Genomic DNA, 20131 nt, shown 5'->3' with positions numbered 1-20131 from the left:
CATAAATTGCTCCTGGCAGGCATGGAGGACCATATAGGATGCAGGGATTCAAACCACCTTCCATCCAGAATTGGCTGCATGCAAGGCAAACACCCTACCACTGTGCTATCTCTCCTGCCCATGTCCCTTATAACTTTTTTAAGTCTAAAGTCTGTGTGATCGATATTAGTTTGGCCACTCCAGCCTTTTAATGGGAGTTGTTTGCTTGAATGATTTCCTCCAATCTTTGATTTTGAGTCTGTTTGTTTTGACTATTCAAATGTATTTCTCATAGCCAGAATGTTGGATTCAGCATTTTTGACCCATTTTGCCACACTGTCTCTTAACTGGTGCATTTAATCCATTGACATGAAAGAGATGATTGTCAAGAATTTAGTGACATCTTACTTTAGGAGTTTGGTGTGTTTGTTGGTCTGTCTTATCTTAAAGTAGACCTTTCAGGCTTTTTTTTTAAGATGGTGTTGAGTCTGTAAAGTTTCTGAGCTGTTGTTTATCCATGAAGCTGTATGTCCTTCCTTCAAACTTGAATGTAAGTCTTTCTGGGTGAGTACTCTGGGTGAAGCATTCATTTTGTTGAGTTTTGTTACTATATTCCACCACTGTCTATGGGACTTGAGGATTTCTTGTGACAGATCTTCTGTAAATATTAAGAATGCTTTTTTGAATGTAATTTTTCTTTTTGATCTTGCTGTTTTCAGTATTCTATCCCTATCTGTGGAATTTTTCTTTGTGACTAGACTGTGTCTTGGGGTGCTTTTCTTTGGATATATTTTAGCTGGTACTCTTTGGGCATGCAGAATTTGGTTTTTCTCCAATGATGTTCTTGACTGTTGATTCTTTCTGGTGATTTTCTTCCTGGGTTTATAGACTCCAGTGATTCTTATGTTTTTTTCTGTTGAGTTTATCAAAGACTTATATTTTTCTCTGTTCACAATCCTTGAGAATTTTTCCATTGTATGATCATTTGTTTTAAGACTCTTTTCGAATTTCTTCTGTTTTATGGAGTGGTTATGCATCTCATCTGCCAGCTCACTAATTCTGTCCTAAGTCACGCTTACTTTGTAGGAGAGGTTTTCCAGTGAAGTATGCATTTTTCCTACCAAGTTTTTTCTGTCCTGTTATTTATGTTTCAAGGTTTTTCTTATTCTATTTCCATATCCTCTTGATTCTTCTTTGTGGTTTGTTCAGTTTGCTCCATGCTTTGAGTTCTATAAACATCAATAATATTTCTTCTCTAAAATCCTTATCTGAGAGGCTAAGTAGGTAGTTTGTAATTTTCAGGTCATCAGAGCTGCCATCTTTATTCTCTAAGCATGGAGGAGGCTTATAGAGGAGGAGCATTGTCAAGCTTGTCATATGGTGTTTTCTACATGATGTGCTGGGTTCATTGACTAGGAGAAGTGGGCAACCACAAAGGCAAGCAGTTGTACTCCTCTGGCTCCGCCCTTTAGAGCAGAGTCCACTCACCTGCATTGATGTGCTGCAGGCCACTGGCAGGGTATGGGGCTTTGATTTTCAAGGCTATGTGCCTCTGGGTACTGCTGGTGGGTTGGGGTCTGCTGAGGAAGTTTTATGTGAAGGGAGGTTTAATTTCTGAATTAAATAAGCAACTAGAATTTCCTTAGAGGGACCAAGAAAACTCTGGAAATGTTTCCTGCCATCCTGCCACGTCTTGTATATACACGTGTGACCTATTCCTGTATGGCTCTGCTTTACCAAGACTCATCCTACAGCTGAAGAGAGGATGGAAGAGGTTCCAATGCCATGTTAGAACTCTCACAAAGTACTGGCAAGGCAGAGAAAAGGGAAAAAAATTACAAGTTGGGCCAAATAAAAAGTGCCTTGCTTAAGTCAACCCCAGTTCAATCCCTATTATTCGATATGGTCCCCCAAGCCATGCCAGGAGTGAACCTTGAGCAGAGTCAGGAGCAGGCCTTAAGCAAGTCTGCATGTGGCCCCCAAACAAAAAGAAAAGTGGATTGCAAGTTTGAGTGACCTCAATAAACAGTAAACTTTAAAGAAAAAGAGAAAAGTACTGAATATTCCAGAAAAATTCAGATACCAAACGAGACTTTTTCCTGAAAATGAGATTTGAAGAGGTCAGGGCCTTTACCTGGAAGCATCGTGAAGAGAGAAAGAGCTAAAACTCTTCATCGTCTGTGCCCACACTGGGCATAGGAACGTGGAACTAGATCAGGTCAAGGTTTCTGGCCTGTTGGGTTGAGGGTATATAGAACCACACAGAACAACGATATTCCAGGTGCTCACCTGGAGCTGGTCCTGGGTTTGAAAAGAAGGCAGAACAGGGAACATACCTGCAGCTGTGTGCTCCTCTCTTCCCTGCTCAAGTCATAGCAGGCAGAATGTGGACAGACCTGTCTCAAGTCTGAATGCAGAGAGAACCGGAATCTTGCTTCCTTGAAAGCCAAGGAAACAATAATGGTGCAGAACTCGTGTTAGAATCCTGTCATCAGACACTCTACCTCTGGGTAGGAAATCATGTCAGCTCCTGCATCAGCGCCTGAAATCCGGAAGTGCTGAGCCATCACCTCTGACTGGCACCTCAAAGCTCATGACTGAAAGATTTTCTGTGTGTAGTTGCTTTGACCAGCCACACACACCCACAAGTCCTAGGTCAGGAAATGTAGTGCAAGTGATAGATCAGATGGTTTGCACCTGGGTTTGGTCCCTGGGTCTGAATTATGTGGTCAAATGTGGCCTGCCACACCCAATACACATACAAATGAAATCATAAAAGGCTACAGATGTAACTCAAGCAAAAGCCCTTGCCTTGCATGTGGAGGACCTGGGTTCAATTCTCAGAACTACAAAACAAGCTATCGAGCCTTCCACCATACACTCCCATACACACACACTCTCACACACACACACACACACACACACACACACACACACACACACACACACACATGCTCCTCTTCTGCAAGTCCTTGAGGGGAAAGCTAACCTCTTCACTGTTCACATGCATTGTTATTATCCCATTTAGGTCAGTTCTTCCATTTGATTACCTGGGCTAACTTTAAAAATTACTGTTTCAGAGGCCGGAGAGATAGCATGGAGGTAAGACATTTGCCTTGCATGCAGAATGATGGTGGTTCAAATCCAGGCATCCCATATGGTCCCCCGAGCCTTCCAGGAGTGATTTCTGAGCGTAGAGCCAGGAGTAACCCCTGAGCGCTGCTGGGTGTGACCCAAAACACAAAAACCAAAATAAAATTACTTTTTTCAAACAGCATAGTTACCAGGTTGCTCATAATACAGAGGTTTGTTTTTTCAGTTATAAATTTGTTCATGATTGAATTTCTTTCATACAATGTACAACACCCAGGAGCCGGAGAGATAGCATGGAGGTAAGGCATTTGCCTTGCATGCAAAATGACAGTGGTTCGAATCCCGGCATCCCATATGGTCCCCTGAGCCTGCCAGAAGCAATTTCTGAGTGTAGAGCCAAGAGGAATCCTTGAGCGCTGCCGGGTGTGACCCAAAAAAAAAAAAAAGAGAGAGAGAAACAATGTGCAACACCCTTCACCAGTACACATTTCCTGCCACCAATGTCCCCAATTCTCCTCTACCTCCCCATGTTCCCTCCTGCCTGCATTTAGGATAGCCTTTTTTCTTCTTTCTTTGTTTTGTCTTCTTCTTTGCTTCTTTCCTTCTTCTTCCTCTTCTCCCTCCCTCTTCTCTCTCTTTTCTCACTTTTTAGATCCACTCAAAAGGCCTTCCCACAATGTTGTCTGCCCTCCGAACTGGCCTCCACCAATCCAATCAAGGGTTCCCAGGGTCTGGTTTCTGCTGTGTCTGATCAGGCAGGCCTAGTAGGGAGGAGGAAAGAAATCAGTAACTGGGGGTGGGAAATGTAGACCCCCTCCCCAGTCACCCTGCCAGGGATGGGCATGTCCCTCCTCTGCCAGCAGTGGCTGTTTGAAACTCCCTCCATCTGGACTCTGCAGCTTTCTGCCTGCCTCTCCCTCAGGGGAGACACAGTCTGATCTCTGCTGCCAAGTGAGCCCTGTGCCAACTCCCTCATCATCATTTCTGAGGAAATCTCCATGGATCAGCCCACTTGGACTATGACATCTCTTTCCTCATTCCTGACACAGGTGAGGGAGTCAGCGAGGATGAACTACATAAAGCTCATTAGGATGTCATCCAGGGGCCTGGAGAGATAGCACAGTGGTGTTTGCCTTGCAAGCAGCCGATCCAGGACCAAAGGTGGTTGGTTCGAATCCCGGTGTTCAATTTGGCCCCCCGTGCCTTCCAGGAGCTATTTCTGAGCAGACAGCCAGGAGTAATGCCTGAGCACCGCCGGGTGTGGCCCAAAAACCAAAAAAAAAAAAAAAAAAGATGTCATCCAGCCTGCCCCTTACTCAGGAAATCACATCGTCTCTCTGAGCCCAGCCAGGTGGATTCTGACACATGACTGCCTATCTATTGTATACCTTTAGTGTGTGACTTTTTGGAGAAGAAATGGGGGGGGGGCAGCACACAAGGGACCCGAGGCATCTTCAGACATGAGCAATTCTGTCCCCCAATTATGCTCCATTCCCTCTCCACTCTGCTCTGGTAAAATAGGCATTTCAGCTTCAGGCCTCCATGAAGCCTTTACAGAAAGGATTTGCCAGGCTGTCGTTCCTGTAGGCCTTTTCTGCAAGAGTCTTGATTTGTCAGTTTTTAGTTCCCTGGAGAAATGGATTGGTCTCTAGCAGCCAAGTTCTCCCTCTGATGCTGCAGTCAACTGTGTGCTCATCGCAGTTTAAAAAATAGAGTCTTATATTGGAGGACAAAACCATACTCTAAGGGTCAGAGCAACAGTAGAGTAGAAAAGATGTTTGTCTTGCATGAGGCTGACCCATTTTTCAATCCTGCCACCTAGTCCCTGAGCATTGCCAGGAGTGATCTCTAAGTGCAGAGCAAGAAGTAAATCCCAGGCACCACTGAGTGTGGCCCCCAAACAAATAAACAACAAGAAAAGAAAAAACTTTATTTGGATTAAAGTCCATGAAACTAAGAGTGAATAAGAGAAAGAGAAAAGAAAATTATCTGCCCCAGAATCAGGCAGGGTGGGAGGAAGGGAGCAAAACTGGGGACATTGTTGGTGGAAAATGTGCACTGGTGAAGGGTGTTGTAGATTGAATGACTAACAATCATGAACAACTTTGTATTTGTGGGGGAAAACTGTATTATGAATAACCTTGTAATCATGGCATTTAAATAAAGTGATTTTTAAAAAATATATTTAAAAATAGATTCTGGAAAGGAGCACCAAGGGAGATGGTCTCTTAGTGCTCCTTCTCTTGCTATGAATTGCCCTTTATCTTTCCAGCTGACTTTAAATGACACCATGGGGAAACTTATAGGGCAACAGAGATAGTTATTGGAATCTCATTAGAGCAAATCTATTAGATGTAGCAGAGCTTATCTCATAAGGAGGTTGGTGCAGGTCAAGCCAAAATGTGCAAAGTGATATATTGATTATTTTTTACATATAGTTGCTTGAAAAAAATTGCAGAAGCGACTTTCTTCTAAATGCTTAGAAATCTAATCTTTAACATGGTTTCCTATATGAGGAGGGCAGGAGAGGCTTTATCAAAGCAACCTGACAAAGATTTGCTTCTCCTCTGCTTAGCTCACTACACTCTTTGCCTAAACCAAACACTTCAAAAGTTTGTCTGCCTAAAGTCATTTAGGAATAGTAGTATGCTATTTGCACTGGAGATCTCATAATCACCTAACATTTTTATGTTTATGAACTTAAACTACTCTTTTCCTGATATGAATCTGTATCAATTTAATTATTCTCAGCCATTAGTTTCCTCAAATGCCTGATGCTACTAGTTAGAGTAAATCTATGCTAGTTAAATGTCAAATGAATTACTTACCAATATGTCTCACCAAATAAAATAGGCTTCTAACTTTTTCTGTGTCTAAGAACCAAAATATTCCACTCTATTCTTTTCTTGCATAATTTTAGTGTCTTAGATAGTACAATATTAGAGCTCATCATAAAAATTATGTAATGGGGCCAGTATACTGTACAGCAGACAGCCTGTGCCTGAATTGGGAATAATTCTTGCTTCTACATGGTCTGCTGAGCACCTCAGAATACTGTAATGAGCACCACCAAGGTGGCCTGGGCATTTGTGTTATCACAGAATCCAAGCAGTACAGCACTGCCAGACCCTGCCTTGCATTGAACAGCTGCCCCTCTTGGCCAAGAATTATTGATGAAGCCCTGGGGCCTCTTGAGCAACAGATGGGAACCTCCCAAAATAAAATAAGATCATTGATATTGTTGCTTATTCTCTGGCTATTAAAAAAAAACTTACTGGGACTTTTCTGTTCAAAACAGTCTTTTAAATAAAAGCATGAACATTTTGTTTTGCACAATACAAAGTAAGAAGTTGAAGATTTTTAGGTAGTCATCTTGAGTTTAAGAAATAGAAGCTTCTTTTACAAAGCAAAATCATTTTTGTTAAAAGAAGAAAATCCTTATCTAATGACATTTAGTGTGGGAAAGGAAAATTCTCATTCCTCCCTGCCAAATGGTACTGACAGAACATTAACAAAAGGAGAGAAGCACTTCTGTGAAGTTGCTGTGAGAATTTCCATCAGTTATCTGAGATGGTTCCAGCCAACTGCACAAACTGCCTCTGAAGGAGGGGGGAAAAAAACAACGTACCTTTCAGAGATGAAACTCGTCACTCCACAATGTGGAATGCCTTATTCCACAGTTAGATGAACTGTGGGCTTTTTCTTCTAACCAGGGCAAGCAATTTACCACTGAGAAACATTTATAATAAGGAGTTGAATTTTTGACATTTGAAGGGCAATGGTTTTCTTAGCAGTTGCCCTGTTGTAGAGAACAAAACGAAACAGGAGCTAATGAGCCGTGCCTGCCATGCAATTGTGTTGTTTTCCTTCTTTGTACCATTTCTCTCTCTCTCTCTCTCTCTCTCTCTCTCTCTCTCTCTCACACACACACACACACACACACACACACACCTTGTGTACCTATGAATCTCAGTTGCAGCACACCAGGAAGGTGATTTTTAATGCTCTGGATTCTGGGAAATCTTGCGAAAAACCCTGAAAAAATAGAAGGGGAGATTGTCCTCATTGTTGAGAAAAATGAGAGCAAAAAAAGAATCTGGCTTCTTCTTGGTTGTTTGAACATCAATTCAGTTTTAGATAAATTTTCAGAAAAAAATAATGAATGTACTTACCTATGAAGAATTTGTTTTTAAAATGTAAATTCAAAAGCTGATGGGACATTGCACTCTCTGAGTTAAGATGGGGGATAGGGCTCTAGGTGGGAGATGGGAACCCCCAAGAAGAGGACAAATGCTTTGGGATTAGATGTATGTCCTATTTCATAAATTGGGTTATCCTGTAGAAAAGTCATTTCTGGTGTGATCCTAATACTTAGTAATATTCTCATTTTTCATCCTTCTAGATAGTATGGTAAAAGTTTTTTCTAGAGCCTGTAGGGCCTCCATTGATCTCAGCTTAAAATAATCTATATCTCAAAGTGGCATATCTTGACAAACCTATCCTGAGTGCTATAGAGACCAAACCACCTTTTCCTGGCCTTTCTCACTCCTGTTTCTTCCCTGCAGTGGCCCTGTTTCTGATGAAAATGTCCTGAAGAAAAAGGGAAACAATATTTCCATTGCCTTCCAATTTATCCTTTTCATCAGTAAGTCAAAGACAGATTGTGTGAGTCAAGTAGTCTTATATTAAGACATGAAATACAGGACCTAAAGCAATAGCACAGTGGACAGTGTGCCTTACACTTATCTGATGTGGGTATGATTCCTAGCACCTCACTTAATTCCTGAATCTCCACCAGAAATGATTCCTGAGTTCAGAGCTTCAGGAATATAATCCCTGAGCACTGCTGGTTGTGGTAAAAAAAAAAAAAAAAGAGAGAGAGATATAAAAAACATTGCATTAGTTCTGTTATCTATGCAGTGGTTTTCTTTGGTTCTGTAAGGAATGAAATACATGAAGTTAACCCAAGTGATATTACAGCAGGTTAAGTACTTATTTTGCATATAGTCAATCCGAGGTTGATCTCCTTTATCCCCTGAGAGCTGCCAGAAGTAATTCCTGAGCACAAAGCCAGGGGTAACCCTTGCACATGGCTGTGTATGCACCCCCAAAAGGAATGAAATGCATATACATATATATATAAGAATATATTTTGAGCAGTGAAATAAAAATTGTTATTTCAAAATATGAATTTTGATGACTTCAAATATGAGTTTAAAACGAGTTAAATGCGCTTATTTGCATTTTGTGGTGGAGGTTTTGAACCACACCTAGTGCTCAGGATCTATTTCTGGTTCTGTACTCAGATCACTCTTGGCATGGCTTGGGGTACATATGGGGTGGCAGGGATCAAATCAGGTCGGTTGCATGCAAGGCAACCGCCCTTTCTGCTATACTATATCGCCAGATAATTTATTTGCATTTTAAAACAGCATTGCAACATTCAAGCTTAAGCACTAAAATTATTTTTGTGTGTGAGAAACATGATAGCTTTTATTAAATTAAACTTACTTACATACATGTGGGGGGGAGGAAAAGAATGTATGTTCTAGATCAAGAGAGAACATGGGCAAGCAAAAGGACAGAAAAGTACTTTTCAAGAGAAAGCAAGAGTTTGAAGAGCAAAGAGACATAGAGACAAGCAAGCAATATATGTGTGCAAGGGAGAACATGGGTCTGAGAAGCAAGACTAAAATTCTTGTTAATAATGAAATGTTTTCATTTTTATTTATTCACAGTGACTCAGCAAATAATGCCCTGTCCAATTGACTGGGAGATCGTGAAAGTCAGGAAAATACTTTATATTCTAATACTTTTGAGATCATTTTTTCTGTCTTCTAGGCATATGAACTCAAATTTGCATATTGCTTGGATCCCACCACATACTCCGTCTGCTACATAGTTTCAGTGTGTAAAAGACAAAAATTGATGATTGCTATTTTTAGGGGAAGATTTGAATACACTTGATGGTTCTTAGGATCCTGGCTGAGGAATCATTCCCAGCAATGCTTGGAGGACCCTATGTTCTCTGGGATAGAACCCAAGTTGGTCCCACAAGGCAAATGTCTTACCTGTTGTACTATTCTCCAGCCCTAGAAGTTGCAAAGAAACTTTCAATGAACATTTTCAGTAGAATTTTTGTTTATGTTTGTTTCTATAGTGGCTAGTGTCAATTTGTTGTTGTGCTGAATCTATATAGATTACTTAGACAGTTCTAATTATCTAAGTAATTCAGCCAAGGTCAAAGACAGCGTCACACCTTCACATGCTATATGTGTATAAGCCTCCTTGAAAGTACCCTCAGAGTTCTAACGCCATCACAGTATCAAAGTGATTCCCATTATTTTATTCATCCTACCTCTCTTCCTTTATTTTTTTCTTTTTGTTTGTTTGTTTTATTTTGTTTTGTTTTTGTTTCCTGGGTCATACTCAGCAGTGCTCAGGGGTTACTCCTGGCTGGCTTGGGAACCATATAGGATACCAGGGATCAAACCCCAGCCAGCTGCATTCAAGAAAAACCCGTTAACTGCTGTGCTCTGGCCCCATCCTTCTTCCCTTTTTCCACTGGTAACCACTGCAATTATCAGAGTCTAAGAGGTTTTTGAGTTGAGTTTTGCCAGTTTTTTAACTTTGGTTATTTGTATTCAACGGATGAATAAAATTATCTGCTAATTACTTTTTCCTTCCTAACTTATTTTACTGATAGACAACCTCAAATTCGATCCATGTGGTTGCAAAAGATCATGATTTTGTTTTAATTTATTCTTCAGATAAGTGTCTCAGAGAATTATTTGTGGATCATAAAGTATTTCCTTTATTGTGTCTTGATTTGTTTTTGTTGTGACAGTCTCACCCCAGCCCTTCTCCCTTACATACAAGGTTTCAAAAACAAAGCAAGCTTCCCCACTGGAGCTGCAGACCTCCTACTCAAAAGGCAAAGTAAATACCCAAAATCTGGCTAAATCTGTTTCTCAGAAATCAATATTAATCCAATAAAGAAAACTTAACAATGATCTTCAAATAGAAATTATGATGAAAATCAGCAAGATTCCTCAAGAGCACACATGAAGACAGAATGAAAACAAATGAAATAAAAATATAAGATCAAAAAAAGTTTTTCACCAGAGTTTGAAGCTATTTAAAAAAACATCCAGAGATAGGAGGCATCTCTGTGATGAGGAACACAAGTCATGTCTGCAAACTATTCTGGTGGCTCCCCAAACACCTCCTTGTATGCACTGTCTGCTTCATGAATGAGAATGTTGCTTGCTCTGATCCAGCACTACTTCTGTACTACATGTAAAAAGGTAGTGCCTGGCTTCTATTGTGTTTCACATATGTCCAAAACAAGCTGAACACTGACTTCATTTGATCACTCACTAATTCTTACTGGGAGGAAGAAGGCCCAAGCAGAGCTGAGAAGACCTGGGTCCATTCTAGAGACACGAGATCTGAGCCGAGCACTCAGAACTAGGTCCAGTGGTGCTGGAGACTGCCAGGATCACCCCACCAAGGTGCATGAATTTGTTGTTGCTTTTCTAACTAACATTTTAACCAATTTCTTAACATTCAATTCTTCAGGTAAAAATCATATTGTAGGGGCTGGAGAGAGAGCATGGAGGTAAGGTATTTATTTGCCTTGCATGCAGAAGGACGGTGGTTCGAATCCTAGCATCCCATATGGTCCCCCAAGCCTGCTGAGGGAGATTTCTGAGTGTAGAGCCAGGAGTAGCCCCTGAGCACTGCTGAGTGTGACCCCCCCAAAAAAATCATATTGTAAAATAAAAACGTCCATAAATTGTGTGTGTTATTATGGATATTGCAGTCTGTTTAAACGATTCCAAGATCCGAGGTATTTGAGATGTTGATTTACTACTCAACTATTTATCTAGAAGTTACGTTTAATTTTCGCATATTACGCATAGTATACATGTCAAAATTGTAAAAATATTAAATTACTCTGGCGGTGGGAATGGCCCTGATTCATTGTTACTATGTACCTTAAATACTACTGTGAAAGATTTTTTATTCACTCTTTAGTCACAATAAAAATTATATTTAAAATATTAAATTATAAAAATGTTTATAAGGTCATATTCACTAAAACATGAGGTCATTTTGAATTTCTGTTTGCATGTTAGAAAAGCCTAACGGAATGATATGTGTGTAGCTTTCCTAGATGACCGATAGATGGCGTGTGTGTCGATGCTGGGAGGTTGCCTCCTGGACAAGTTCTGGGTGAGGGAACACAAATGGTGAAAAACAAAGTCAGTGAGGAGGCAGGAGGGTTTCATTCAGGACCACTGTCTCAAGATCCCCTCAATATTCTTTTCATCTTCTATGTGAATATAATGCAAAACAACCAGAAAAACAAAATAGGACCTGGCATAAAGCTAAAGGAAGCAAAGAATTGTAAGATACAGATGCACTCTGCGTGCAGTCGCCTCACAGGGACCATCTGCTGCTCTGCGTCAGACAATGCATGTCCTGACCTGTTCAGTGATGGTCTAAAAACTAAAAACCTTTAAAGAGCTAGTTTCTAAAACGTAGCTATGCAGTCAGAACTCAGTTTTATTTGAGAATGACTCCACACATACATGTTTGTTTGTTTGTTTGTTTTTTGTGGCCCAAACTTAGCAGTGCTTATGACTTATTCCTGGCCCTGTACTCAGAAATAACTCCTGGCTGTGCTCAGGACCATGTGAAGTGCTAGTGATCAAATTTAGGTAAACAAACTGCAAGGCTAGTACCCTTCAAGCTGTACTATAACTCTGGCTGTGTTAAATTTAAGGCTAAGGAGTAAAAAGGGTCCAACAATAATATACTCACTCCATAAATACAGGTTAAAATGTGATGGTCAAAAATGAATATTCATAGAGCAATATTTAGTGGGATTTTCCATCAGATATATCAGAAACAATGTCTCCTCAATCAAGAAGAAACCAGAAAGTTTCTTGATAGGGGTCAGAGTGATAGTACAAAAATTGGGTATGTGCCTTGTACTAAACTAACCCAGTTGGATTCCTATATAGTCCCCTGAGCCCACTTGGGTTCTGAACATAGAGTCAGGAGTAAACCCTGAGCATTACCAGGTGTGGTCCCCAAACCAAAACAAACAAACTAAAAAGAAGCCTGTGCACAACAGGAGCTTACACAAAGGCAAGGATCAGAAATGTATGACTAAAATAAATACAATTCAAGTGGTATTGGCATTGAAAAATTCTAATGACCCCAGCAAGCATTGTCCTTCCGACTTATAAAGCTTCGGTAACTTTCCTTGTGGTCAAGAAGTTTTATTCTGCCATTTTACAAGAGAAGTGGGTCCAAGGCTCTAGCTAATATTTCCCCCTATACTAAAGTGGGGTCCATGTACTTACACAGCATGAATCACTGAGGTTTGGAACAACTCTTTGGTAAGGAATGTTTTTCTGTGATTGCCAGAAACTGTCTAATAGTGTCTAGAAGGTATAATAAGAAAGAAGAATAATAGCAGAAAGTGACTGAGTTTCTGCTCTGCACCGACTCTGACCTAGAATAGGTATAATGTTCTCAGAACCACTTAGAAACCACAGGAAAAAGGTGAGCCAAGTTGAACTCAGCTCTGAGCTTCTCAGCCTTGGGAAATTTCTCAAGTTCTGAGAACTTGCCCACCTTCACATCTGTCATCATGGATTAATATCTATCTTATTTATGAAATGAGCTAAGCTTTTACGGGCAATGCATTACTCTCAGTGATGATCATTACATGAAATCATCTGGAAGTAAGTCACTTAATTGTAAAAAGAAATGTTTTCAGGACTTCTAAATACAGAAACCTGACCTCGACAATCATGATTGTGAAGAGCTTTTACTGGGCCCACAAAGAAAGACTTTGGGGTTAGACAACTTAGTATGTCCGGATCCTGTAGTTGGTCTTATGCTTCATGGAAGGTCTCCCTGTTTTTAAGACAAAGATTTTCCTTTCTATAGCCCCCATATTTTTCTGCAACTAGGCAAAAATAACAAACAAACAAACAAACAAACAAAAAACCCTGCTACACATACACACCTTTTTTTAACTGTATTTTTTATCTCTTATCTTTTAAATTGGGGCTCCCTCCTTTTCATAGAACTTTGGGACACAGATTATTTTACCACATATTCCTGAAATTTTCTATAAAATAGGAAGAAAGGAATAAATAAATAAATAAATAAATAAATAAATAAATAAAAATAGGAAGAAAGGAATAAATAAAGTCTGGGAGCCAAGTGGTCTCAAATGCATTGGCAGGGAACTAAATAAGGACAGAACTCCATATCTAAGCCAAAATCAATGATAATAGAATGAAGGAACCTAAACTTTAACCATCCAAACTTAAAGGGACCTGCTGTACTGGCAGACCGGGGGGCAAAAAGTGGTTTGATAGGTTCATTGGTGGAGGGAGGTTAACACTGGTGGTGTATATCTGAAATTCAACTATGAAGGACTCTGTAGATCATAATTATTTTAGTAAAATAAAATACATAAATAATAAATGTGTTGTCTTCATCATAAAAGAGGTTTTTTCTCCAATACAGCATCCATGGTATGTAATTTTGTTCTCTGCCATGTCTTTCTTGCTAGTGTCTCATACTAGAATGGCAAAGTGGGTGTATAGAAGCTTACATCTTCCCTCTTTCAAAATCATAGAAATCAATTTAGCAAGCATCTACTTGTCCATTAAATGCCCAGGATCCAATTTCCTAGGTGGGTGGAGAGACAAGCACAGGCCACGGACATTTTGGAGTTAGGAGAGAAATTGGTGTTGGTTGGATGGAATAAGGAACTGAAAAAGTGATTTTCAACATGCATGGGAGGGAGTAAATCACAAAACCTGGGCAAATTCTATATTCCCAGATGAGCTTGTCACTAAGAGAGCTTAACTTCCACATTCTTGGTTCTTGTAAATTTGTTCTAGGTCACTTTTCACTTCTAACAATATTCTTTTGGGCCTGTTTTCTCCAATGTGGTGTGGGGAGTTTCTTGACAGAGGCTCTCAGGCTGAGCTGAGACAATGGCGAGGGTATTTCACAATACCATCCACACCCTGAAAAAATGTCTTTGGTGATCCTAAAGGCAGTGACAGTGAGAGCATCAAGGAAAAGGTTTGATTAAAATTATAATTTAGGAAACAGAGTTATGATAATATTCAATTTCTGGTATTGATGCACATAGTTCATACCCACTCCTGTCACCGAAGTGCCCAGGACCCTCCACCACTGTCCCTGTGTCACTGTTGACCTGCTTTTGCTTCTGCCCACCTACCCTCTCATTATCTGTTAATTGAAAATTATGGTTGGCAACTCCACCCATTGATCCAACAGACCGTCCATCTAAATTCCTCTCCTGTTAAACTCCCATTTAACTTCATCATCCTCCTGCACCACAACCTGACACTCTTGAGTTTTTTTTTTATCCAATCTCCTAGAGAACTATCAATTAATATTGTTTACACACTTGATTTGTTCAAGAGGGAAGTTTTTTAAGGCCCCAGGCATGTCCTGGAGCATCAGAGTAAAAGTCTGTGTTCTTGTCATTCTGGTTGCTCCCATACCATTCTAGCCTTCCTGAGTGCAGTGAAGAAAGGCCTTTCCCCATCTTTCTTCTTCCCTCACTGGGAGAAGCTGTCTTTGCAACAGTCTGTATGAGGCTGAGTCAGGACAGTTCCCTGGATCACTGCCATCCCGCTGGCACATGGCAGACTTCCAGAGTCTCCTCCTGCTCTTTCCCGGCTGATGTCTGGGCCATGCCATCTGCGGTGGCTTAGTGATCTTCTGACTCCCTCATTCATTCATCAAACAGTAAATGAGGCTGCTAGGGCCCAGGTGCTACAGACTCTGCACTGACTTCCCGTGAAAGGCTGTTTACAATAAGACAATGTCATCAAAACTGCATTTATTCATTGGACGGAAGCGAAATAGAATGGTTGATGTAGAAAATCACAGCAGGAAAAGCTTAAGATTCAGTTGACAATGCAGTCTCCACTAAGCATTATTGTGCTGAAGCCACTTCTCCTAAGGATAGTTGTTCAGCAGGGACATTGATAATTTATAGAAACTGAAGGCCATTACCTGGTGATTAGATTGTTAGATCAAGCTCTGTCTTAGTTCATTTTCTACTAGGTTCATTCCCTATGATTACACCATTGTTCTATTACTGCTTTATAATGTTTTGAGGCATTTTATTTAAGAACATAAGGCAAAATACCGAACATATAGTTAAAGGATCAACTAAATAATCTAAAATAAAATACCTTAATAATATAGACATTTAATTTAATTTTAATTATATTTTAGACATCAAGGTAATTTACCTCAATAATATAGACACTTTACAGTAGGAACACAAATTGCTAGTCAATCACTAACATCATTAGAAAATTGGCTTAATGCTTGCATTGTGATTTATTTTTGTTTTGTTTTGTTTTGTTTTAGGGCCACACCAGCAGTGCTCAGGCGTTACACCTGGCTTTGTCCTCAGAAAACATTTCCAAAAGGGCTCAGGGGACTATTAGGGGCACTGGGAACAAACCTATGTTGGTCACATTCAAAGCACTCTACCCTCTGTAATATCTATCACTCAGGCCCATGAGCTTTATTTTTGTGCACAGAATCTATAGTAGGAAGGGGTATAAATGTGTCCACAGGTCACAGAGATGAACACAGTAGAGCAACACTGAGAAACTAAGAACAGAAATGTTAAGATTTTGGTAGGACTGTCTACACATAATGGTCTTGTTCTCTTCAAATGGAGAGTATTTTTTTCCAGAGTGCATTAAGATTTTCTTAAAAGATCTTTTATATGCTGATTTATAAACTATGCCAACAGCAAATGGACTGCTCCACTAGCAGGAACTTCATCAAAAAAATTGGAATTCTTTTGCAAATTATGGCTCTAGTCTCTCTGGGCAACAGATCAAAACAGAAGCTGGCAAGGCAACTTTCTGTGATCCCTGGCCTCTCTCCTTCTGCCACAGGCAGATGATTCACTTAAGCAGCTCCTCCCCTTTGGAACTACTAAGCAGAGAGGGGATTTGAAGCTACAGTAGCATAGCACATTGTGTTTTATTTTTCTGTCATAAAAACTTTAAACATACCCTCATAGTCTCATTGGTATTTGCAAAGTGCCATCTCAGAGTAAAGGGGACCTGAGTTTCATATTCTGTGCTCCTGACAGCTCAATTTTGACCTTATCTTGTCAATCTAGAAACCAAGTCCTTGCTAATTTTCTGTCCCTTTCATAGTGGTGTCCAAGTGCTATGTGTTATAAGGTGAACATTCCCAGCATCCCAGCACCACAGCATCCCTTCAATATGCATGATCAGACTTTACCAGTTATTGTATGGTCCCCTTTAAGTTAGAGAACAGTGGGAGGGGTTGTTTATTTCATATCAAAATATTGTTTAATTTGGGACAAATTTTTAAGTTAAAATAAAAACATTTTAGATTTTTCATAACTGTCTGTATATGTGTGTATAAGTTCATTTGTTGATAGTATTCTTATCACCTAGGCCAGTGGTCGGCCACATGTGGCTCTTTATACTTTTAATTTGGCTCTTCTGTGTGCTGGGCAGCTGCCCAGGAGTCAGGACTCTGCTCCTAGCCTCTGTCAATGCTCGCCCTGTGTGCAGCCCCTGCGGCCTGTTCCAAGAGTGTAAGATGATACCCAGTATCAACCCTAAACAAAGGTGTTCCCCCAATGTCATCCTTTCTTAAACCTCTTCCTTTGATATGTAAAAGTCCACTGAATATGTACTTTTGTCTCTCTCTTTACCTGAAGCCTCCTGGTATTGGAAATTGGTTTTAATAAAGAAAGAGGTGTTCAAGCTTTTCGGGCTCAAGGCAGAGAGTACAAGGTAAAAGGTCATGGACTCCATGATCATCCTTTCCAGGCTAGCTTGGTTTATTATTTCTTTCCTGCTACCCTGCTTCTTCAGACCAGGTTGGGTGGGGTTTAGAAATACCGTGCCTGGAGTGATCTTAAAACACTTATTTTATTTTGCACAAGAGTGGCCATCTTCCATGAAGGGATTCTCAACCCAGAGTTTTCTTTTCCGTGGATTTTCATGTTCAGAGTACTCATGATTAAAGTTGTGAACTAATGCCCTTAAATGCTGTTTTTCATATTGATTATGACTTTCTGCATAATATAAGTGCCAATCAGAAATGTTTTGCAAGAGTGGAAACATTTCAATATCTCCTTCTCAGACACAGCTATCTCAGAATCAGATTCTTCTTTGAACACATCCATCTTATGTCTCACTGCAAAAACTATGTGTGAAACTCCCCTGCAGAGAAATATTAAATTCATAGAGAAAATGAACAATGTCTTCCAAATACACAAGCTTAGCTATCCATTCCTTGTCCAACTGGGGCTGTGCAAAGTCAGAGTTCTGCTCTCACAGGAACTGCACAACTTCTTCCCTCTTGCCAACAAGGTGAGAGAGCACCCTTCCCCTGAACAGCCATTTTACTTCTTCATGGAGAAGATGCTAGTAGTTGGCATCCATACTCTCACCCAGTCTGGTGAATAGCCTGGATTTGATCACAATTGTGAATTTCACAAATTATCTTTACTGTGTCATCTGTCACAGAGTTTAGTTCAGCAGGGAGATTTTTGAATCCAGTCTATCATACAATGAGTGGATACAATGTACGGGTGTGCAACTTCTGTTTCTTGTGACTACACAAAAACACTGAGCCACGCACAGTGCATCATCTGTACATACATCAACACATCAGATTATTATTCTGAGTGAAATGAGTCAGAAGAAGAGGTATAGACAGAATAATCATTTGTGGCATATAAGAATAATAAATGGCAATATGGTAATAATATCTAGAGAAAATAGGGATGAGGGACAGGAGGACTAGTTCATGATAGGAAGCTTGCCATAAAAAGTGGTGAATTCAGTTAGAATAGAGAAAGGTACATTATGACACTGATAGTTGGAACATATCACTCTGGATAAGAACTGAATGCTGAAAATGGATAAGTGACATGCATGGTAGCCTATAATTAACAATATTGCAAACCACGGTGTCTTAAAGGAAATTTTGCAAACCTCAGTGTCATAAAGGAAAAGAGAGATGGAGAGAACAAAGCAAAAATGCCTGCCCCTGACATAGACAGAGGAGGGTGAAGGGGAAGGAAACAAGGGACATTGGTGGTGGGGAAAGTGCACTGGTGAAGGGTGGTGTACATTTTATGATTGAAACACAAATATGAATAATTTTGTAACAAATATGCTTAAATAAAAAATATTTAAAAAATGTTTCAGGCACTCTATCATAATTCCTTTATAATACATCATAAGCCTTTAACAAAGTGTCGTTTTTGTTTTTGTGTGTATTTTAGTTTGGTTTCTTGCAGCACACACACTAAAGTGTCAATAGATTTTTTTCCTTTCAGTGAAACACTACTTTTCTCTGGAACACTGTCCTTGCTTTTAAAGATTGTTAAAAGGTTTTTCTCTTTTACCTGTTTCATCTCCATATTGTAGGGTTTCAAATTTTCAGCTCATTTTGGTTATCACGAGAAATGTTTTGAAACATTTTGCTTACTTATTATCAGGAATCAAAGCATTTTTCTATGAGAAGGGTGTTCACTATCCAGAATTAAACGATCAGTGGATTCAAAAACTGTATTTCATGGTGGATGTTACTTCACATCTAAATCAGCTTAATCATAAACTACAGGGGAAAGGAAACACAATTTTTTTCAATGTTAGAAGAAGTTATTTCGTTTGAAAACAAATTATCTGTTTTTTGCTCAAGATTTTGACAGAGAAACTTTGATTCACCTTCAAGCCTGTTGAAACATTGCCAAGAAAATAATTCTGATATTGACACTACCTATTTTAAAACAGCACTTTTAAATATGAGAGAAGCTTTTCTCAAGAGGTTTCAGGATTTCAGAAACAGCAAAGCGATGTTGGCCTTTTTTATAAAAAAAAAAAAAAAAAACTCTGGATGCCACTGTAACAAAATTAAATTTTTCTCCCTTTAATATCAACATTGGCAACTTTGAAATGCAATTTCTGTATTTAAAAACAAAGAACTGTGGAGCTCAAAATTTGAATTAGCTTGTGCTAATTTAGAAAGATTGGAGAAACACAAATGTGAACTTAGTTCACAGCACAAGTGGTCTGCTTTGAAAGACCTGGAGAAGGATTATATGTTGATTTTTAACACCTGGAATAGTATTCCTGACTCATATAATCAACTGAAAAAGCTAGTGTTTGCTGTTCTTTCCTTGTTCAAGTCTACATATTTATGCGAACAATCATTTTCAAGCATGAATCTTATCAAGAGTAAATTGAGAAATTGTCTCATCGATGAGAACCTGGAATCGTGCCTAAAATTAAAAACAATATACAAACCTGACTTACTCAAACTAGCCAAGGAAATGCAAGGCCAATGTTCACATTAGTATTTGTGACTTTGTCAGTCATTGTCAGGATGTAATTTTCTCTACATTGTAAGGCAAATTTTATGAAATTTAATGATAAATAATATCGTTCTAAAGTTTTGTTTTATTAGTTGTGTTATTTGTATCCTCCAGACCTATGTGGATACTTTCATGCAGAATATTCTCAATAAAAACTTATTAAAACTAAAAACAGTGTACCATCCTATGTATTTTCGGTCTTAAAAATGTGGCTCTCAGGGCCAGAGAGATACTATGGAGGTAAGGCGTTTGCCTCTCATGCAGAAGGTCGATGGTTCAAATCCTGGCATCCCATATGGTCCCCTGAGCCTGCTAGGAGTGATTTCTGAGCATAGAGCCAGGAGTAAACCCTGAGCACTGCCAACCACTCCCTCCCCCCCCCCAAAAAAAAATGTGGCTCTCAAAATAAATTTCAATCGTGGTTTTGGCGAGATTTGGCTCAGTTGAAAAACAAGGTTGCCGACCACTGACCTAGGCCATCTACAATATGGAACACTGAATATAATACCAAGTACATTCTGATGTTTTAAAGTAGGAGTCAAACTATTTCTGTAAGGGATCATATACTAAATATTTAAGCTTTGTGTGCTA

General features: G+C 39.5%; 1 long non-coding RNA gene across 1 annotated transcript in view; it reads left to right on the top strand.

Annotated features, from left to right (window-relative positions):
- The window catches only part of LOC126024022 (uncharacterized), a 338976-nt gene extending 319264 nt beyond the window's left edge, over positions 1-19712 (top strand). Inside the window, exon 2 of the long non-coding RNA XR_007500870.1 lies at positions 19195-19712. This is a non-coding gene — a long non-coding RNA (uncharacterized LOC126024022). The remainder of the gene's footprint in view (positions 1-19194) is intronic.
- The last annotated feature ends 419 nt before the right edge of the window (positions 19713-20131 follow it).

This window comes from Suncus etruscus, chromosome 12, assembly GCF_024139225.1.
Source record: "Suncus etruscus isolate mSunEtr1 chromosome 12, mSunEtr1.pri.cur, whole genome shotgun sequence".
NCBI lineage: Eukaryota > Metazoa > Chordata > Mammalia > Eulipotyphla > Soricidae > Suncus > Suncus etruscus.
The sequence above is the reverse complement of the archived record's forward strand: the minus strand, read 5'-3'. Positions and strand labels throughout refer to the sequence as shown.